The 21499-nt window shown below is 38.2% G+C and overlaps 1 protein-coding gene across 4 annotated transcripts in view; it reads left to right on the forward strand.

Annotated features, from left to right (window-relative positions):
• The window catches only part of SLC8A1 (solute carrier family 8 member A1), a 385952-nt gene that overhangs the window by 32139 nt on the left and 332314 nt on the right, over positions 1 to 21499 (forward strand). For 2 of the 4 annotated variants that reach the window (XM_045447045.1, XM_045447046.1), the window contains exon 2: positions 107 to 177. The exons of the other annotated variants lie outside the window; for them this stretch is intronic. The gene's annotated coding sequence lies outside the window, so the exon portion shown is untranslated. The remainder of the gene's footprint in view (positions 1 to 106; positions 178 to 21499) is intronic. 4 annotated transcript variants of the gene reach the window in all.

Raw genomic sequence — 21499 nt, forward strand, 5'->3', positions numbered from 1 at the left:
GCTGTTTTTGGTTTGTTTTTTTTTTTCAATAGAACTGAAAGTAGGAGAATCTAGTTTATGTAACTATCTATGGGAAGTCCTAAGGTTTATTTTGTGTTTCTCCTAGTCAGTCATTGCAAGACAGCAGTTCTCAAAGTGTGATGCGGGTGCTGCTGAACGTGTTGGAAATTCTTTCAGGTGAACGCTCTTTTCTTCATAATAATATGAAGGTGTAATTTGCCGTTTTCTTTTTCATCTTTTCACAAGCGTACACTGGAGCTTTCCGGAAGTTACATAGTGCATGATATTGCGACAAATCCGATTAAATGGAAAATCAGATATGCAAATCCAGCTGCCTTCTCTTAAGCCAAACGTTAGCAATATTTGCAGATCTGGAAAGCAAGACCATTCTCACCGCTGAATATTTTTGTTATAGAAAATGTGGTTATCTTGGTAAAAATTTATCACTTATGTTAACGTGTAGTGGACATATTATTATTTTTGTTGAATGAGTAACTTCATATCGAATACGTTCTTAGTTTTAATTTCTAATAAATTTAATTTCTAATAAATAGCCAGAGATATAACCACAAAAGCAAAAGCTCTGTTAGGCCCTCACTGATTTTTAAGAGTGCAATTGGGCTCACAAAGTTCAAAAACTGCTTATCTAAGACACTGAGCTATCAACAGATAGATCCCTAAGTAATTATTTTGTAACTAAGTTTAAGATGATGAAGACATAGTTAAATACCTTGATTATTTTAGTTACATACATTTCTTAGGACTCCAAGAAAGTCATGATTTTTTTTTTTTTTTTTTGCATTCATTATGTCTTCCTCTTTCCACAAAGGTTTTTAGTATACTCTTAGACTATTGTTTCAACTTATTTGCACATACAAATAACTAAAGCTTTGCAAACATGAATCCAAATGTGAATCCATTTAAGCTCTAACACTGTGGTCATGAGCACGATTCTCCTGAACCAAACTGCCTGAATTTACTCCCCGCCTCTGTACCTCAGTTTCTTTAACTTTAAAGCATAGATACTATCAGCAACTATGTCGAAGGGCTGGTAAGAAGATTAAGTAACTTCATACTTATAAAGTGTTCAGAGCAGTGCTAAGTACATTTAATAAATTTTAGCTACTATTATAATCAATATAGAAATGTCAGCTACCATTATACTCATTACTGAAAACAATATCAAAATATTAGAAGGCACGGTGGAGGAAAAAAAGAAGTTGACATCAAAACTTTAGGAGGTATGATTTCAAAGTAATTAGAAATTGAAAGATACATTTGGGGCACCTGGGTGGCTCAGTTGGTTAAGCATACGACTCTTGCTTTCAGCTCAGGTCACAATCTCACAGTTAGTGAGTTCAAGCCCTGCATCTGGCACCATGCTGAGTGCACAGAGCCTGCCTAAGGATTCTTTTTCTCCTTCTCTCTTTCTGCCCACCCTCCCTCACCCCCGCCAAATAAGTAAATAAACTTAAAAAAAAAAAAAAAAGAAATTGAAAGGTATATATAATCTTACCATTGAGACAGTATCCTTTTCTGAGAAATCATATATATTTTTGTCCAAAAGTAAATTTCTCTTTCTGGTACTCTATCTAGTAGCCATGAGATAAGGCTTCATTATGCAGATTAAACATATGCCCCAAAGAAGAAAACAAAGACTGCAGATTATGACTAGTAATTATAGAAAAGATAATCCGTTAGGGCTAAATATATCAGGGTGCCTGGGTGGCTCAGTCGGTTGAGCATCTGATTTCAGCTCAGGTCATGATTTCGGGGTTTATGAGTTCAAGCCCTGCATCAGGCTCTGTGCTGACAACTCAGAGCCTGGAGCCTGCTTCGGATTCTGTGTCTCCCTCTGGCTCTGCCTCTTTCCTGCTCATGCTCTGTCTCTCCCTCTCTATCAAGAATAAATAAACATTAAAAAAATTTAAAAACATCATCTGATAACATTGCTTCCCAAGCCAGGATGCCATAGTTAAAATCATATAGCTAGAGGGCAATTGTCCTGATCAAGGATAATGGGATCCGTGAAAACCAGCCTTGCAAGAAGACAACCTACTGAGAGACAGCCAGTCTCATCATTTGCACTGCAGAAAGGAGAACAGTGGGACTAATCTTAAATGGAATGCCTTAGATCATGAAAGTTATTTTTTTATTAGTACTATAACTTGTAGGCATGTTTTCAATCCTAAACCGATTTATGTCTACCTCTATATTGAATATCAATTTATATTGAAATTAATATCACTAAGGACAGTTTACAGAGTGGCAGAATTTGGTTTAATGTAAGAAGAAAAAGGAGAGATCAGAGTTGTCTATCCACCTTGCCTGAGGTAATGAGTTCCTTACCACTGGAAGCATAAAAGGAAAAATATATTTTTCTATCAGAAAAAAAAATCTTAGGTCTATCTGATTATACTCTTTACCCACTGCATTAATACTCAAAGAAATAATGCCATCACCTTCAATTGGCTACAATAGAAAGAAAATGTTGTATGTGGCATTTCATATTCTGGACAAGTCTCCTTCATCTATTCAACAAATATTTATAGGGCAGACATTTATCTAGGAACTTCAAATATAGCTATAAGCAAAACATATAAAACCTCTGTCTTCACATGACATATTATTTTGAGACAAGGCAGATTAATAATTAATTAGTCAAATATACACATGTAGGAAGGTGTTAAGTGCTATGGAGAAAAGAAAAGCAGGGAAGAGGATAAGGAATATTGCAGTGGAGGTGAGGCAATGTGAGTTGGTTAAAGAGTGAAGGAAGGGTATTTCCAGAAAAACAGAAGAAATGGGAATGGGGATTTTAGGAAGATTTATATTTGGCCGTTGGCTGAAATTTGATATTAAGAATCACACCAAATAAGCTTATTTTATTTATAATAAGATATTTATTATGTTTCAGTCTTTAATATTCCAAGATAGATATCATCAGGGGTTGTTTTCATCATGTACCATGTGTTAACAATTTCTAGATCCTCTGTGTCTCAGGTCTCTTCCTTGAACACACGCAGCCAGGAACACCGTACTCAAAACTGCAGGGTAGCATGGGAAAGTTGTCGCTAACTCTCTTCTCTATTCTGTCTTCTGCCATGTGCACTGCTTCCCTCGGGATGCTCTCCTGACTCCTAAATAGGGGTTGTGTGTCTCCACTGCATTATCTTAGCTGTACGATGCTGTATTATGGTTCACCTTAAACTTGGCCAACGCCAGGCTTCTAAGCCATAAGCTCTACGACAGATGGTGTGTATGTTCCATTCCATCGCTGTGCTTGACCCATGGAGGTGCTCAGGAATGTCTGTTGAGTTGGATGCATTAATGGCCCTCACAAATCTAGTAGTCTATAATTTTGGTCTCCACTGATTGGCTATGTAAACTCCAGAAGGGCAGTCAGTTTTATTGTGCTGTACGGGCAGCACCTCGAACAGGCCTGGTACATAAGTAGGCTCTCAGAAAACATTTGTTGACGGACGATGCATCTCTGAAACAGGCAAGAACACAGTTAGGATCGGGTAGTTGGCAAATAATTCTAAAATCTCAGCCTTGCATTAACATGATGCTTTATGCTATGCCTAGTGTTTTCTCATTCAATCTCAGTGACTCCGTGGGTTGGGGGATGAAATGCTTCATTTCCATTTTATAAAAGGAGTAACTCACAGAGATTTAAGATTAATTTGAGTGATAGATGTTGTCAAGCTGGAATCTAGATCTTCCAATTCAAGGTCTTAGGGTTTTTTTTTTTTTTTTTTACTTCACAACATGCAAGTTTACTGCAAGACTGTCATGCAAACTGACATTGCTTTATCACATGCAGGTTAGGTCACTGTTGACAGCATTTGGCTCTCTATACATCTTCGATTCCTCTGTTTTCAGGCCCACCTGATCCCCCTGGCTTAGACATAGGTCAAGTTTGTCCATTGTCCTTCTCACTACATTCCTCCCCTCAGCCGGAAGAGTGCTCTGTCCTACATAGTTGATGCCCTGCCCCTTTCATTCCTCAGATGACGCATCATAGATGGATACAGATCTTTTAAAACTTCTTAATTTTTTTAAGATTTGCCCGTGTGATATAGAAACATGCTTGTTAAAGTTTCTGCCTTAGAAATTTTGATTGAAACGTGAATCTTGCCCTCTCTTGCCAGTTATCTGATATTTTCACTGGTTGTAATTTTAAACAACCTGTTTCAGCTCATTGCAATTGGAGTAATCATTTCAGATTTCCTGTCAACTTTCTTGCCACGGGGTATATGAGTAGGGTATTTCCAGACAGATGTCTGAGGTTGGTTACTTCTTACTTGAATGAAGGGTGTGCTTCCTCTATCTGACTGATGGAAAAACATTATGTCTAGGCGGCAACAACAATTCAGTGTGCTTGGCTCGCAATTCATGACTGTCTCAGTACATAGGGTGGTGAAAGAAGTAGTATGTCCCTCTTTCACGGGAGCTAATGTTGTGCTAGTGATGAGGGGTTAGACATTGATGGATAAGGTAATCTATCCCAACAAATGTGGTGGCAGAGAATTAAGTAAGCTCTTCTCTGTGTGGTTAAGACTTGTCAGATGAGACTTTCAAGGTAGGAAAGAGGTGAATGAGACCAATAGGGGATACGGTGGTCAAGAGGGCAAAGAATGGAATTTAGAGTCAAAAATCCTGGATCCGATTCCCAGCTTAGGAGTTTATTAGCTGTGTGAACATGGCTCTGTCATGTGAGGTTATCCTCTCCTCTGTCAAGTGAGGTTATCGATACTTATACCACAAAGTGAGACTAAAAATTTAAGAGCATAATATGCACAGAGTCTCCATGGACCACGGATCATTAGCAATGGCAAAGGCTTCTTTTTGAGAAACTTAGCCTTCAGTGTAAAGGTTCCAGCAGCCCTGTTTAGTATAAAGTCAGCAATTTCACAGGTGATAAGAAGCATCAAGCGTAGACATAAAATTTTTAAAGTTGGAAGGTGGAAATCATAGCACTAGCAAAACTATTTAACTGTAATCTGCACCATGACATTTAAGGGAAGAAGAAAGAGTGGTGTGTGTTAGGCTCAAGTGACAGTGAACAAGGATCTTCTTTATTTACAAATTGAAAATTGATTTATTGGGTTCTTTGCAATTAAAGACATTTTTTTATTATTGATTGAAAAGTCTTCTTTAATCATAAAAGATAAATCAAATTTTGGTTTATTTTAATTGTTAATTGTGAAAAAAAAAGGCATGTATCTATGAAAGTAAGTAAAGTAGAAAGAGAAAATTACTTCAGTGCCACTGGCCAGAAATCTATACAAGTAACATTTGAAGGGATAGGCTTTCTGAATTTTTCTATGCATATAGCTGTATATCTGTATCTATTCTCATGAATTTGTTCCTTTTATAATTATAGCATCTAGCTATACATGATATTTTTTGTAACCTGCTTTTAACACAATATATGTTCGTGTCAGTATAGATCTGTATCTTATATTGATCTATAGATCATTCTGTTCATGTCAACATGGATCTATAATTCCATTTTCAATGGTTGCTCATGGTTACCACAATGTGTTAGATAGCCTATTGCTAGACATTTAGATTGTTTGCAATAATTTTTAGCTATTGTAAACAATGCTGTGTTGAATTTGTGTGCATTTATATCTGTGCATACTTTTCAATTATTTTCTTTGGCTAGGTTACTTGATGCAGAACTACTCTGACTAAAGGCGTGCGCATTAAAAATAAAAAGTTTGCCAGATTGCCCTCTAGAAAAACTGCCTGGATTTAAACATAACAGGAAATGTTTAAGTCTCTATAAAGTATGGAGCCTTAACTGAAATAATGCTGTTTTTCAGTTTTTAATTAAATGCTGTTTTAAGGGGGGGATACGTTAAAAAGTGGATTAAGCCAAATAGGAGAAAATAGGGAAAGAGTGTGCATAAGTAGGATTACTGAAAGTATTAAAACACTCTTCAAATCGAACTTCAGGGTAACCTAACAGTTGATGAGAGTAGAGGAGGAGAAATAATTTTCCCTGTGCTTCTCTAGGTTCTTGGCGGAGACCCCCTGTAATAAAAGACAGAATGATAGGAGAAAAATAAACAGAAGTTTAGTAGCGTGTATACCTCTTGTATAAATGTTGGAAGATATGCAGGAAAACTGAATAACTCCTAAAATGGCCCAAACCATCACCTTAAATGCCATCTGCAGATGAAGAAAAAAAAGAAAAATGTTGGGGTTGAGGGTGTCCAGTTATGAAAGGCTATCAAGAAAAGCACAGAAATCAAGCATATGGTTGTTATTGAGATTTAAATACATGGCTTCTCCATTGATAAGAATTTCTAGAAATTTGGTCATCCTCCTTCTGGTACAGAGAAGGAGATTTCCCTGTAAAAGTAAATGTTTCTCACAAAATGGTAGCTTCTATTCAGTTTTCTCCTGTGCTGTCTGCTTCTTAAAAATAATAACTCTAAGGGCACCTGAGTGTCTCAGTCTGTGAAGCGTCTGACTCTTGGTTTGGGCTCAGGCCATGATCTCATGGTTGGCAAGTTCAAGCCCCATGTTGGGCTTGTGCTGATGGCATGGAGCCTGCTTGGGATTCTCTCTCTGTTCCTCCCCCTCTTCTCCTCCCTTGCTCGCCAGAATGCTCTCTCATTCTCTCTCTCTCTTTCAAAAAGAAATAAATGAATAAACCTAAAAAAAGAAACACAAAAACAAAACCAAAGCTGACAGTGCAGAGCCTGCTTGGGCTTCTCTCTCTCTCTCTGTGTCTGCTTCTCTGCCTCTCCTGCTTGTGCGCACACACTCTCAATCTCTCGCGTGCAAAAACAAACAAACACACTTAAACAAACAAAACAAAACAAAAATTTCTACAAAATAATAACTCTAAAATAATCCGTATACCAAAGAGACATATTTGGGGTGGCAAATTCTGCTCCCTTTCAAGAGAAAGTTCTGCTTTTAAGAATTCCAATTAGTAAATTATGAAGTAATGACAGAATATTTCTAATTTTAAATCTCCAATGAAATAAAGGATCTGGCAATAATCATCAATGGCTGCTGAAAACACTAGATGGGAACTTTATGATAGATGAATCAAGCCAAGGATACCTGAACACACTAAGTTTAACAACACAGAAAGAGGGCAACCAGACACTATTTGCTTCTTGATATGACAAAATGTGAGGTATATACACAAGACTCCCTATCACACAGTCATGCCAGATAAGCAATGAAATTTATAGAAAAGATAGAAGACAGAAGTCCATTAAAAGATATCATAGTAATGTGTTCAGCAAATTGCAGAATGTGTGAAACTTGACGGAACAAAGGACTTGATGTCTTAGAACATTCAACTGCAAAAATAAAGAGAGGAGGGATTTATAGGTAAAGAGGTTCTTAAAGACACTTCATATGTATGTAATGTTTTAATGTTATTTGGATCACTATTCTCACAAACTAATGGCAAACATATTGTTTAATGAGAGAATCAGAGACATTTCTTCACGGGATATCTGATGGAATTAAACGATTATTGTCAATTTCTTAAGTGTGGCAATGTTGTTGCAGTTATGAAAAAGAGTCCTCTTTTAGAAATATACATTGACGTATTTACTGATGAAAATAATGTAATATCTAGGAGTGACTTTGAAATATCAACACCGAAAGGTGGAGGAGACATCTAGATGCCACAGACTCGGCAATTTGTTGTTAACTGGTGAAGCAGAAAGTAGGTACTTGGGGACTAGCTCTACTTCTCCTTCTTCTTTTACTTATGTTTGAAATTTACTATGATAAAGGGTGAGGGATGTATTTAAAGGCAGATTATTATATACAAAAAATTTATGCACACCGAGTTAGACACAAAGTGCAGAAAAGAAAATCTACTTTTAATTAAGAGAAATTACAATAAAGATAGAAAATTATGATAATCTAAAAATTCTTTTGCTTTCATGAGAGCTTACTTACACTTAATAGGCAATGCTGGGAACCACATGGAAAGACATGAAAAGTCTTCCTCATCAAAACAATTGAGTGATTGTTGACTTGAAAAATTATTGTTTAGATGGACAGGAAAGAACATTTTTTTTCTGTAAAAAGCCATAGCAATAAACAGTAAAAAATACACGAACGCCACTTATTTTTAAGTAAACACCACTACAGTCAGTACTGTCTCAAAGTTATCTTTCCAGAAAAAGTGAATGACGGTGTTTTGAACAAGATAAAGGGAATTTCCGAATATGGAGGAGGATGCTGATAAATCCACATCACCTCTCTTGTGACTTATGATGTAGACTAAATGATGGAACATGAGCTTTGAAGCCTAGAGTGAATGCTGAGACTTTATATCATGAAATCTCAATGGTTTAATGGAGGAAAGAGACAGAAATCAGTTCAATACCCATTTTGTATACATTCAACCTGAGATCTAGGATCCTGAACTAGTTTGCTTAACGTTATAGACACAGTTAATAATAATTCATTTTTGCACAGGAATATGATAATATCTGAAAAAATCTTCAATGTTGTTATTGCAAATTACTTTGTGAAGATTACAAGGTGATAGACATAAAAATGTAGTATCATGAATGTGGTAGAAAAAGATGGTGAACACATAGTAAACTCCAAAGGATCAAAGGAAACCACTATTGTTTTTTGGGGGAAAAAGTGGAAATTAATAAGGACTTAATGAAAGAAAATAGCATTCTGGAGGGAATAAAAGGACCTGAGTTGTTTATGTGAATGTCAAATGCAAAGAGACATCATATGACCTTTAATGAAGAAGCAAAAAGTAGTAAGTAGCGAGTCAGCGTTCTATAGAAGAAACAAAGGGAGACAAAGATGGTAGCTAGCAGTGTTTTTGAGAGGAAAAAGAGAATTTAGAGAAGTGAATGGAACAGTTTCGAGTTTTTCCTTCTTCTATAATACTTAAACAATTAATAGCACTATCATCCCTCATCAGAAGCAACTTGAACCATCAGGATGCTGACCCTTGTTAAGGAGGGCAGTGCTGTTGTGTGATCTATGGGCCATGCTCTATAAAGCAGATCCTTTTACGTTGAGCTGTCCTCTTAGTGGCGTTGGGTTTACATCAGTCCCTTCCCCTGTCTCATCTCTGGGCAGTAGGAGACATTTTCAAGATGGGTAACTGGGGCTTAACAGTGAAATCTTTGGACAGAAAAAAATTGAAGCTGAACAACCTTCCCGAGGGTCAGATACAAACCCTAAGGGGCATGATAAACACTGTGTTCTATCAGTTTAGACTCCAGCCAGCCTTGCGGCTCCATTCCATTCTTTTCAGAGGATTTAATTAACTATTCCCTCCTGGTGGGATTTCACTCTCAAATTAATCCATCTTTTAAAGCACATACCCAGCTTCTTTCTTTCTCCGTGTATTTTGTTTTTAGAGCACCTGTTCCTATAAGAATATATGATTAACTCATCTCAACATCTAGACACTCCTATATTTAGTGCCCTCTTGGGCCATTTAGAATGAGTTACTGATGTCAAGTAATCAAAAATAGGTTTTTTTCAGGTACATCATGTATGTGAATAAAGAAATTGGCATCATCCATTGGAAATGGAAAGACCAAGTGAAACTTCCTAGCATCTGTGCTCCTTGGGTTGGGTTTGGGAGAAGGACAAGCAATCAACATGAGCTATGGGTCTGAGTATCTTGGAATGTAAGAAGGTACAGAATCACAGTTCCTGTCATTGCAAACACTTTATGCTTCTTGCACTTTATGATTCTCAGAATCATATTGAAAGAGACAGAAAATTTATTTGAATTCTCGGTTTGCAAGAGATGCAAAGCTCAGGGCTGTTATGACCTTTAATGAAGAAGCAAAAGTTAGAAAATCATCGTTCTGTAGAAGAGACGAAAAGAGACAAGGTTGGCAGCGACTAGTTAGTAGCAAAACTGTAACTACACATTCTTTCCACTTTTCCAGTATGTGATCATCCAGTTGGAATATAAGAGCTACAGGGAAGGTCCTTAAGTCATTTTGGAATGATTGTCTCCAGTGGAGTTCTCTGGTGGAACTCCTCTCCAGCAGTGGTTCCCTAAAAGGCATACCAATGCAGAAAATTTTTGGTCAATTTGAGTTATTGAGCGAGCCTCATTATTGTAATTGACTCATTCACATGTATCGTTAAATTTCAAGCTCTAATTGATGCAAATTTCTCCCCCAATTCCTGCCCTTGACACTTCAGACTACATTTGCAAGTATTAGACAGTTACAAACTTGGAGAGGTTATCAATTCCTTCACATCCAACTTCCCTCGTCTACAACAAATATGCTGTCGCAAGCTCTTCATGATTCTGAAATAAAATTAATGGATAACATAACCTATTCCATGTATAATTTTTAACAATTTTTGTAAAATGTTCTAATTATACCATAAAAGGGGAATAAATGCCAATATTCTAAAAATGAGCTAATATGCTGTTCAATTTATAAAACTCAGGTATCACCATTCCAAAAGATCTGTTGGAGCAGTCAGATGCTTGTCCCATTATGTAGAACTACCCTGAGGGCAACAGCTACAAACGTTGGTTAACAAGCAACATTGCCATCAATGAAGTGATTTTCCAAACTTGTGGACAGCTCTTGTTAATTTTCAAATAAAACAAAGTACAATCTTTCCTCAATATACACAGTTGTTACATTCCTGGAAAAATCAGCGTTAAGTCAAAACATGCAAAAAATATTTACTCCTACAAAAACGAGAGTTAGGTTCTAGGCTCTGATAGTAAGTTTCTTCACCTATATGAGTGTCTTATAGAACATATGAAAGTTCTATGAAATGAAAAACAATTATTCACTGTATGGAACTGGCTCACACATTGTAACATGCGTTGCCTCTCTGACCCTGGCCCACTAAATGTCTATAGCAACTTCCATGTTATCGTGACAACAAAACACCCCCAAGAATTTCCAAATTGTCCCTAAGGAGCCCTACCACCCCAACTGGGAACCACTGCTCTAAAGACTTGGGGAGGAAGGGATATTGTCTATCTTCTGCTCACCCTCTTTCTTCTACATTCCTGTACTATTCCAGCAGGGATGGAGGAGGGGGAACACTTCTTGGGGCAAGGTTGCAACTCCTTCATGTTGGATCCTACTGCTGACCCATCCCATTGGTTATATGCTTCGTGTGGTCAGGTAAAGTCCTTAACTGTTCCCATTGGGGAGGAACCCTTTCCTCAGCATCTTTTCCAGGCACGGAACAACTTCTGTGTGATTGGATTATTCTTTTGGGTCTACAGCCCTATCTCATCTCCATGCTACAGCCCCACTTCTGAGACCACCACACCCCGTTTCTCCTTGGTGGTCTTTTCATCACCCCAGGACTTTATAATTCAAAAGCAAATTGGAGACAAGACTGGGAAATCAGGTATCAGTCTCTGCTTCTTACAGTCTTTAAAACAATTCCTCTGGGAGCCTCCTCTCATTACTCAAAGAGGAGGAACTTTTCGAGTACTGTCCTCCCACAACTCCTGACAGAGTACATAACACAATGTGCATAATTGCTTATTTGTATATATACTACAATGCAGAAATTTTAACTTCAAGTAAACAGGTGGAAATATAGGAATCTTTTAGTTATGAAATGCATTGTCAATTTCAGAATTGAACCAGAATTAATTTGTTCACTTTGGCTATCAATATTTCTTCTTATCTATAGGTGTAAGAGGGTAATTTGGGAAAGCATTTATGGAAGATATAAAAAGAACAGACTCTTCTCAAAATGGTCATCTTCCTGTAGTAGAAAATTGGGCAATTTGGTTAATGTCTCTTTTCTTCCTCAGTATGAAAGCCCAATTTTCTCATGTGTTCTCGATAATTCCTTATGTCTCACACGGTCTCTTTCTTAACAGTTACTTTTAAAAACTCAATAAATGATTGCATGAATAAATGATTTTTATCTGTGATTGTATTGCTAGCAGGTAACTACCAAATTTCAAGCCCATTTCCACAAAATTCAAGCTCACATCTGTTCTGACCATAAGATACTTTCTCTCACAGAAAAAGGAAAAAAAAAAGTTTCCTTTATTAATGCAATTTTATTTAATAAATTTATTAAAACTTAATTTTAATTAATAATCAAACGTATTAGGGGCGCATGAGTGACTCACTCGGTTAAGTGTCTGACTCTTGATTTCAGCCCAGGTCATGATCTTACAGTTCATGAGTTTGAGCCCTGTGTAGGGCTCTGTGCTGACAGCATGGAGACTGCTTAGGGTTCTCTCTCTCTCTCTCTCTCTCTCTCTCTCTCTCTCTTTCTCTCTCTGCCCCCTATCCTGCTCTATCTCTCTAAGTAAATAAACATTAAAAAAATCAAATGTCTTAAATTTTTTGAAAATAAATAAAATTTCACTTTATTTTATTATTTTCTTCATTTTATTGTTTTAATTTGCATCCAAATTAGTTAGCATATAGTGCAACAATGATTTCAGGAGTAGATTCCCTAATGCCCCTTACCCATTTAGCCCTTCCCCACTCCCACAACCCCTCCAGCGACCCTCTGTTTGTTCTCCATATTTAAGAGTCTTTTATGTTTTGTCCCCCTCCCTGTTTTTATATTATTTTTGTTTCCCTTCCCTTATGTTCATATGTTTTGTCTCTTAAACTGACTAATTTTGCTTAGCACAATACCCTCCAGTTCCATCCATGTAGTTGCAAATGGCAAGATTTCATTCTTTTTGATTGCCAAGTAATACTCCATTGTGTGTGTGTGTGTGTGTGTGTGTGTGTGTGTGTGTGTGTGTATACATACACCACATCTTCTTTATCCATTCATCCATCGATGGACATTTGGGCTCTTTCCATACTTTGGCTATTGTGGATAGTGCTGCTATAAACATCGGGATGCATAATAACATTTCACTTTAAAACAAAAGGATGAAGATCTAAACATCTAATACATGCTTTCCCTTTTAAAAATATATCTTACAATGCTAAGTATTGTTAGTGATCAATTAACACTAGATTTCTCCTAATGACAAATGTACAGCTTTTTAGTTTGTGTCAGAATAAGGCTGTGTCACAAGAGATGTCAGAGACACATATGAAAAATCAAGCTAATTGGTTCTTCCGGAATCTTTTATCCAACAAATAAGACTGCTTTCAGCAAAACAGTATTCTTCTGAGTGTGTGTGTGTGTGTGTGTGATCAAAAGACAAAAAATATTTGATTAAATGTTATGACTACATTCAGAGTTTCTTCATCTATTCTATATATTTCTAAAATAATATTAAAAGCAGTTTTAGTTAAGGGGAAGTAAGAGGCTCTTTATAAAGGCCATACTTTGTCAAACTTGGCTCCATTTGGCTTTCCCAACAGTAGATGTAAATGTCTGACAATTTACTAGTGGAGTGGCTGTAAGGGTGGGGTGAGGGGGTTAGGATCTTTTCACCTGCTCTCTACTTACAAGTCAGATATAAGTCATAGAAAGAAGACCAGATACTCTCAGTTTCCCACATCCTATTAAAAAAGGCAGCCATCCTCATCAAGGGGGTCAGGCAGTGGGAACAGTAACACTAAGGTGCAAAAAATAGGGGACTCATTGTTTGTGGAGAATTTAAAAATAATAATCAAACTAACTGAGGGTTGTCTACTCTTTATTATCACCATGCACCATCCCAGGGATGAAATACTCTCCTTGCCTGTTGGGCCAGATGACCCCCCACCCCCACCCCTTTAGTATACCACACTTAAAGGAGACTTGTTTCCTAGAATACTAACAGCCTTACAGAAATCATATGTGTTCCAATTGGAACTATCCAGAAGGCTTCCTCTGAAAGTGAAAACTCAGTGATTTAAAAAAATACTGGGCTGGGGAAGGAGCAGTAGTAATGAGACTCTGCTGAAGTTCTGAGCCAAGGAGAAAGATAAACATATTCTTCCTTTGTTTTCCAGTCATCGCTTAGAGTCCCCGTACTGGTTGGGGCCTACTGTGAAATGACTGCGATCATCTCCTTACTGGTCTCTTTATCCTTGACCATGTTCACTTTGACACATTTCATACCCTCCTCAAGATGTACCTTTAGGAAGTGCTTCTTTGGCTCTAGCCCTCATGTGCTCAAAATTTTTCAGAGTCTGATTCTCACTGTGGAGTTAAATTCCTAGAGGTATCTAATTCATGTTTTTAACTCCCACAGGACTTAGTTCATGGCACTGAATGGAGTAGTCACTTACTATTTGCTGCCCGAATGATTTACAAATTCAGCCAGTAAATCTGCAAAGTTCCTTTACATGATTGCCCTATAATAAGGCATGCTCCATTAATTTGCATCATTTATTCAACACATATGTATTGATCATCTATTTTGAGTTAGGTTGGCATTTTGCTGTGAATAATTTCCATATCAAATCTGGTTTTCTTTGAGCAATTTCTAGATGCAGAGATTTTTTTTTTTGACATAAGAAACAGGAAGACAAAAACCAAATGTCTCTTAAGATCTGTAAGATACATAAATCAAGTCTCTTTTTTAGGCCTCAAATCTATCATCATTCATTTTGAAAGAGGGCAGTACATGGGTGGTACTCTGTGTTAGCCTATGAGCTGCTAAGTAGATGTGAAACCCAGTATTTAAGATCTGGCCAATTGAAGACAATTAAGGTTAAATAAAGTCAGAAAAAAATTAGAAGTCAGCTATTATTTTCATGTGTTTTTGCAAATTCGCAGATGATGATTTACCAATAATTAGATATTTAGCCACAGTTAAGATTTGTGTTTGTGAACGTGTGCGTTTGTGTAAAAGTGTTGTGTGTGTGAGCTCAGTATGTGTGTGTGTGTGTGCGTGCTATATGTATTTTGTGATCTCAGATAAGAATGTAGAAAGAAGGATACAGGAGGTGTGACAAACTCATGGGAGGAAGCACTAGAACCATCGGTAACTACACATATGTTATTCCCTTCCCTCCTCACCAGTGCTGTTGACTTTGTGATCAGAGTTCTGACAGCTCTCTTATGGAAAGTTTGCCATCCAGTTGTATGAAGGCACCATCCTTTAAGTAAAAACTGAAGGGACACTCAGAATTCTTGCAGCAGCTCTGCCTTAGAAGAAATACAGGCATTTTGTGTGCAACCTCTGGGAGCTGTCTTTCTGGAACAACTCTTGGATTTACTTCAGACGAATATGCACCTGAACGGACAGGTGCAAACCACGTGTCTGTGCCTCTGCAACTAGGCCTGATAATGCCCAGCTACTCTGAGGCGGGAATTTCTAAAAGAGCCTCAGCTCAAGGCAGATCAACTCAAATGATCAAGTGAACAAAACACTGTGCTCTATCAATTCGTCTGTTTGGGACTCTCAAAAAAAGGGATCGCGCGGTCAATAGGAAATTCCAACTTCATTGAGGTGTCTGCGAAACTGACCACCTAAACTGGTGCTTGTTTCCTGAAGTCACGATCTTGACTGCCTTGCTTCATTTCCTCCATAGCAGTATCTCCATCTGATACCCTATTACGTGTCCATTTGTTTATGTGGCCTCCCGCCTCTTCTTTTTGTAGTAGTATGTCAGTCCCCCCAGGATGGGAAAGTTAACTGATGTTTTCTCCATTGTATCTCAGATCTGGGACAGTGCCTGGCTCAGAGTAGGCTTTCATCAATAGTTGTTGAATGAACACATAAAGGAATGAATGAAATAATGAATTAACATGACTATTCTTAACTGCATTTTATTTGTCTCTGCCCCTCCTCACTTTTTGCCTTTAGTAAGAGTTGCTTGATGACTGACTCTGAACATATCAGAGAATTCACAGATTCCTTGATTCTTGAAAAATAATATATGAAAAAACAAGCACATATCCATAAATTATATGCCTAAAGAGCCTTTCTTAACAGGAAATAAGAGATTCTCTGACATTCTTACAAAGTGGGCCAAATGAGCTTATAAGTAATTCCTGAGATAATTGACAAAGGGTCAGTTTACAGGCGCACGCCTGAGGCTTGGTCAGATTGCCATCTCTGTGTGGTCTGGCCTCCTGCAATGTCACAGACAATCTGTCTGTCATCACAGAGCAGGTGGCCAGGCAGGACTGTGGGTGTGGATATGGTGACGTGTCAGTTGCTAACCAGGGCCTGCACTATAGCTACAAGGAGATGATTGCTATTGAGTTGCAATTTGCACTGGACAGGGGCCAAAGAGTTTACTTTACCCTAGAACCAAAACCCATCTTCTGTCCACACAGGCCAGTCTTTACAGGGGACAATATGTGCTTTATTAATTCATCTACCATATACCCAAACTGCTCTAGATGCTGGGGATTGAGTGTTCAACAAAACAGAAAGAGGCCACGCAGCCAATGGACTCAGTTTTCTTGATCATCTCTTCTAATCTGCTTGTATATTTTTGTCAGGTCAATTACAAAACTCACCTATGCCCCTTAGAGATGTAAAAGGCCCTCAAACATTTGCAAGCTCTCTTAAGTTTCCAAGAAGAGTCCCTATTTTTATATTCTGTTAAATACCAATGTTTGATGGAATAGCAGACTACAAGCAGCATTGTGGCAGATGTAAAGGGACTTTTTTGTTTCACTTGTCCTTACCACTAATTACCTATTTGATCTTAGGCCAGTGGTTCTCAGCTCTGGCTGAAACTTAGAACCACTCAGGGAACTTAAAACATTTCCAGGGCCTATATTCCACTTCCAACCAATGAGAACAGAAACTCCAAGAGTGGGTCTGGGCTTAAGTATACTTAATGGATACTTACGCGTAGCTGGGGTTGGGTAAATCTGTTTGAACTATCTCAGTCTGTAAAATGAGGGTAATCATAACTCCCTCATTGGTTCCTAAGGATTCCGTAAACACAAGTTAGGTTGTATATGGCAAATGATTTCAATATCTACACAAATGACATTTATTTTGGTACACACTCTCAAAAAACGTTAAGCAAATCCAAAGACGGTTAAGCTTTTTGAGTGACAGGATAAGATTTTAAAAGAAAAGGAAAATAGAATGTAGCTTTGGAACTTTTCTTGCTCATGATTGCTAGACTCTAGGCCACACTAGAAAAGATTCTGAATTTTTAGAGACGAAGGCATATAGTTTCATTATTTCCAGATACTTCTGGTGGTAGCAGAATCGGCATCTTAAAAATCATGGATGAAGACATCCGTAAGTTCAGTCTATGTCCTTCTTAGGTATCTTTGCTGTCACCATTTTCAAGGGCTACTGTCTGGACACTTTGGTAACTGCTAAAACATTGGTGGTTCTCAGAATATTCTGATCAGTGGCCAGCAATCGAAGATGCAGTAAGGGAGCTATATGTCATAGATGATGCTTTAGAAAAGAGATTTACTGAAAAAAGCTGAAGTGTAATCTCGCAGGGACATTGCTTTGGAACTGGATTGATGTGATTGCGAGGAACAGCTTGCTGGTACAGAGTACCCTGGAGGCTTTGATCTTGAATCTCTGTTGGTAGAGAGTCCTTGAATCAACACTGAGGAAAGTTTGTGCAAACTTAGTGAAGAAGTTTATGTCCTGCAGGTTAACTTCATCTGTTAATAAAATCGATGTGATAAGCAAAATTTTCATTGTAGTGGAATTTGTTTAAAATGACTCTATTGGAGGGGCGCCTGGGTGGCTCAGTCGGTTGAGCATCCGACTTCAGCTCAGGTCACGATCTCACGGTCTATGAGTTCAAGCCCCACGTCGGGCTCTGTGCTGATGGCTCAGAGCCTGGAGCCTGCTTCCGATTCTGTGTCTCCCTCTCTCTCTGCCCCTCCCCCGTTCATGCTCTGTCTCTCTCTGTCTCAAAAATAAACGTTTAAAAAAATTAAAAAAAATAAAATGACTCTATTGGAAATCATACCCTCAGATTATCACAGAGATGGGATCAAGTTAATACCCAGACCTAAAGGAAAAGAAATACTGTGATCCAGTAAGAATGTTGTTTTGTTTTGGAAAGCAAATTAGTGCCCAGAGACAGAGTTTGTTTTGCCAGAAATTTCTTTGAAGCAGATTCACTGCGGGAATGTCACAAGTCAATAGCATACAGGATGCCTCTTAATAAAGAATAACATGCCTCCAATGAAGAAATAATACACTCCAAATCGATGATTGATTAATCACACTATTGTTCCAGGCAAGAGGAAAGGAAAGGAATAAAGTCCACATTCACTTCAGTTGTACCTTTATAGGAGTTGGCACTTGGGAGAGATGGGTTAGCCCACTGCGAGCTGATGTCCAGCTGTCAGTGCAAAAGTAAAAGTTCCCTGTTGCTAGACCACGTTGCTAGGGAACGGTAGTTCTGGTGTTGATGGGCAAGATGATCTTTGCAAGGGCTGCTGGATGGTTTTCATCACTGCCAGTAAGAATCGCTTTTACCAAGGTGGGAGCTAATGCCCCAAGGTCTTTGGAGAGCTATTTTAGATGAGCAAGGAGTCGCCTTGCCCAGACCGAACACTCTGAGATAGTCCTTACAAACTCTCCGGTATTTATAGTCTAAATGCCCATTTGCCTTAGTTGTTTTTTGTATGTTTTTATCCAGAAGCCTCACGGGGGCCCTCAGCAGCTGAGCTGCTGAGTTCTTATTGGTGAGAAGAGATGAGATGATGATATCCTGGCACAATCTCCTTCATTCTTATATCAGAACACCTTTACTTCTAAAAGCAACTTTTTTTTTTTTTTTTTGGTCTTTGTCATAAACAAGTGGATTTGAAATCGTGTCAAACCAATATAACAAATGTGGTGCCCCTTTTATCCAACATATAACTACACTCTGTACTTAAGACAAAATTGGAAAGTACACAACAGCTTCTTTCATTACAGTGAATGAAAGTACTCTTATACTGTAGAGCATCCGTCTTCCTGGATTTATTTATTGTATAGAATTCTGGATAGTACAAATGATAGCGTGATCATTATTGATAATGAGATGGCCTGATTATGTAGAACCCAATTATATAGACACTTTTTTTCTTACTTTATGAATATCATTTTTATGGAACTTTACCAACAATAGTATGACATCGGCATCGTTTATTAAATAATTACTACGATCAGGAACTATGTCAAGCATATTATATACATTTCATCCTTCCTATGGCTCCTTTAAAGATATTTTTACCATCTAGATTTTCCAGGCAAAGATACTGTGACTTGGAGAGGATAAAGAACTTCTGCAAGATTACACAGCCAGTGATGAGATTCAAACCCAGATATTCTGACTCCAAATCCTTAACTCTTAACCAGTTTCTGTTCTTTACTGATCCACTAATTGCTGTAGCTAATGATTCTGCCATGGAGTTACTCACTGGTCACCTTATTATTGGTAAAACTGTGGGACACTGACTAGGTAATATCCTTAATGTAATAAGGTGCAGAAATGGAGAACAAAAGTGTCAGGATTTGGTCCAAGCCCAATCCTTGACTATAAATTGCTCAAATGTGGAAGTGCAGGTCCCTGATCCAAACACTGTGAGCCGTTCAGAGGAAGTAGGCGATCTGCCAGTGAAGGAATTATGGGTTACAAGTTTGAGTCTACTGGGGAGATTGCTCCCACCCAGCAGCAGGGTCCACTTACTGGATGGAATTCACAGGGTGGTGCTCAACTAGTCAAAACAAAACAGAGAAGTAAAAGTTTACTTGCAGGAACAAGATCCCAGTGAGGAGGAACGATAGCACTTAGAAGTCAACAAAAAGTCCCTGCAGTCATCCCTGAACCAAAGCCCTGTTTCCAAAGGAAACCCAAAGCGCATATGTTGCCAGTGGTCCACCTGAAGTTCCTAGATGAGGGAGAGTGGCCAAGGCTAAGCTCTGCTTGCTGATTAGGCTCGGGAGACTATACTATTTGTTTCTTATGTAGAAATCGGTATCAGACTAAGCCCATGAATGAGCAGGTAGTTGATTGTGAAGGCCGGCACAGTAGGAAACGAGGTGGGGAATGACTGGCTCCAAATTCACGCCCTGGAGAAGACCCAAGACTAGAAAAACAACAATGGTACCTCTGACCTAAGTGATTCAAAGTAAAAATGAAAGATATTACAATTTGTTTACTTTTTTATACTTGTGTACTTGTATATAACTCATGTACTTGTTTTCCTTATGAGGAAAGATTATTGAGGGTTCTAGTAAAATATTAAACATTAAGAACAAATTTTGGGGGCACCTGGGTGGCTCCATCAGCTCAGGTCATGATCTCGCGGTTTGTGAGTTCGAGCCCCGCGTTGGGCTGACAGCTCAGAGCCTGGAGCCTGCTTCCGATTCTGTGTCTCCCCGTCTCTCAGCCCCTCCCTTGCTCCTGCTCTGTCTCTCAATAATAAATACGTGTTTAAAAAAATTAAAAAACAAATTTTGGTAGCCCTGATCATATGTCCAATTTCTCTGTAGACTGGATGAAAAAATAGGACCTATTCACATTTATACTTGGTCTGAGAATAAGTTTGCTAAAAGATCTCCTGAAGGTTGGAAGGGAATTGGTTCATGAAAATCAGAACCATCTTGAGAATATATCAAATCTTAGTGATTTCCCTGTGGAGTCCCCAGACAGTCATACCATACTGCTTTGGATACATAACATTAGCAATCCATAACCAAGCTCAATGAAAAGAATGGAAATCCATATTCAAGATTACAATTAAGAAATACTATTGGCATTGGAATGTAAATCACCACCTTCCTACATACAATAGTTCTTTCCAAAGCCACAGCCTGCAGAAACCACTCAATTTCCTTACCTTAAGCCTTGTGCCAGTGATGTAGCCTTTGATAATTCTTGCAATAAAAATCCAGTCATGTATGACATTTTGGAGGGAGCAAAAGGTTTGATTTGCCTTCGGGTCCTGGAACCCCTGTAAAGATGCCTTTAATGAGAAATAAAAGGCAAAAAAAAAAAAAAATAAGAAGAAGAAGAATAAAAAAATTTAGTATTCAGAAATGGGGCCAAATCAAAAAAGAGTGCCAAATCACTGGGTCCTAGGCTGCCTTTTAATGGCATTAGGTAAAGAGAGGACCTTAATGTAGATTTTTTCTCCCCAAAATTCAAATTAACCTACTATCAGACTAGATTGGGAAAAAAAGACTAGATTAGGGGAAAAAAAGTGTCCTTCAGTTAGCCTGGTCCTGTTTCCTGGGGGTGGAGTCTTTAGTTACATGCTTTGCTCTATGTCATTTAGAAAGCAGCCGCTTTTCTCTCCAAGTCCCTTTCATTGAGTGTGAGCCAAATGTCTGCCTCTCACACTCCCTTGAAATCAGTACCCTAAGTAATTTTTGGCTAAGGACATACTCTTACACAGAGGTAGTGACCTTCTGTGTCTCCCCACATGTCATTCTGTTTACACCCACTAGTCAGTGCAGTCTAACAAAAAGTCTGTGGAGAGTCAAGAACATTTTAACTTCTAGCAAGGCAAGGACAATGTTGCTTGGGAAGAATGGTTCCTGGGAACATACAAGACAAGAAGCTTGGTTTCCTCCTCGAAGCTGTGCACCCCTGACTGTTAGATCCATGCAGAACACCCTTGTTAATTAAATCACCATCCTCATTCAGGCGGTACCAACACCACTGGT

Source organism: Leopardus geoffroyi, chromosome A3 (genome assembly GCF_018350155.1).
Source record: "Leopardus geoffroyi isolate Oge1 chromosome A3, O.geoffroyi_Oge1_pat1.0, whole genome shotgun sequence".
Taxonomy (NCBI): domain Eukaryota; kingdom Metazoa; phylum Chordata; class Mammalia; order Carnivora; family Felidae; genus Leopardus; species Leopardus geoffroyi.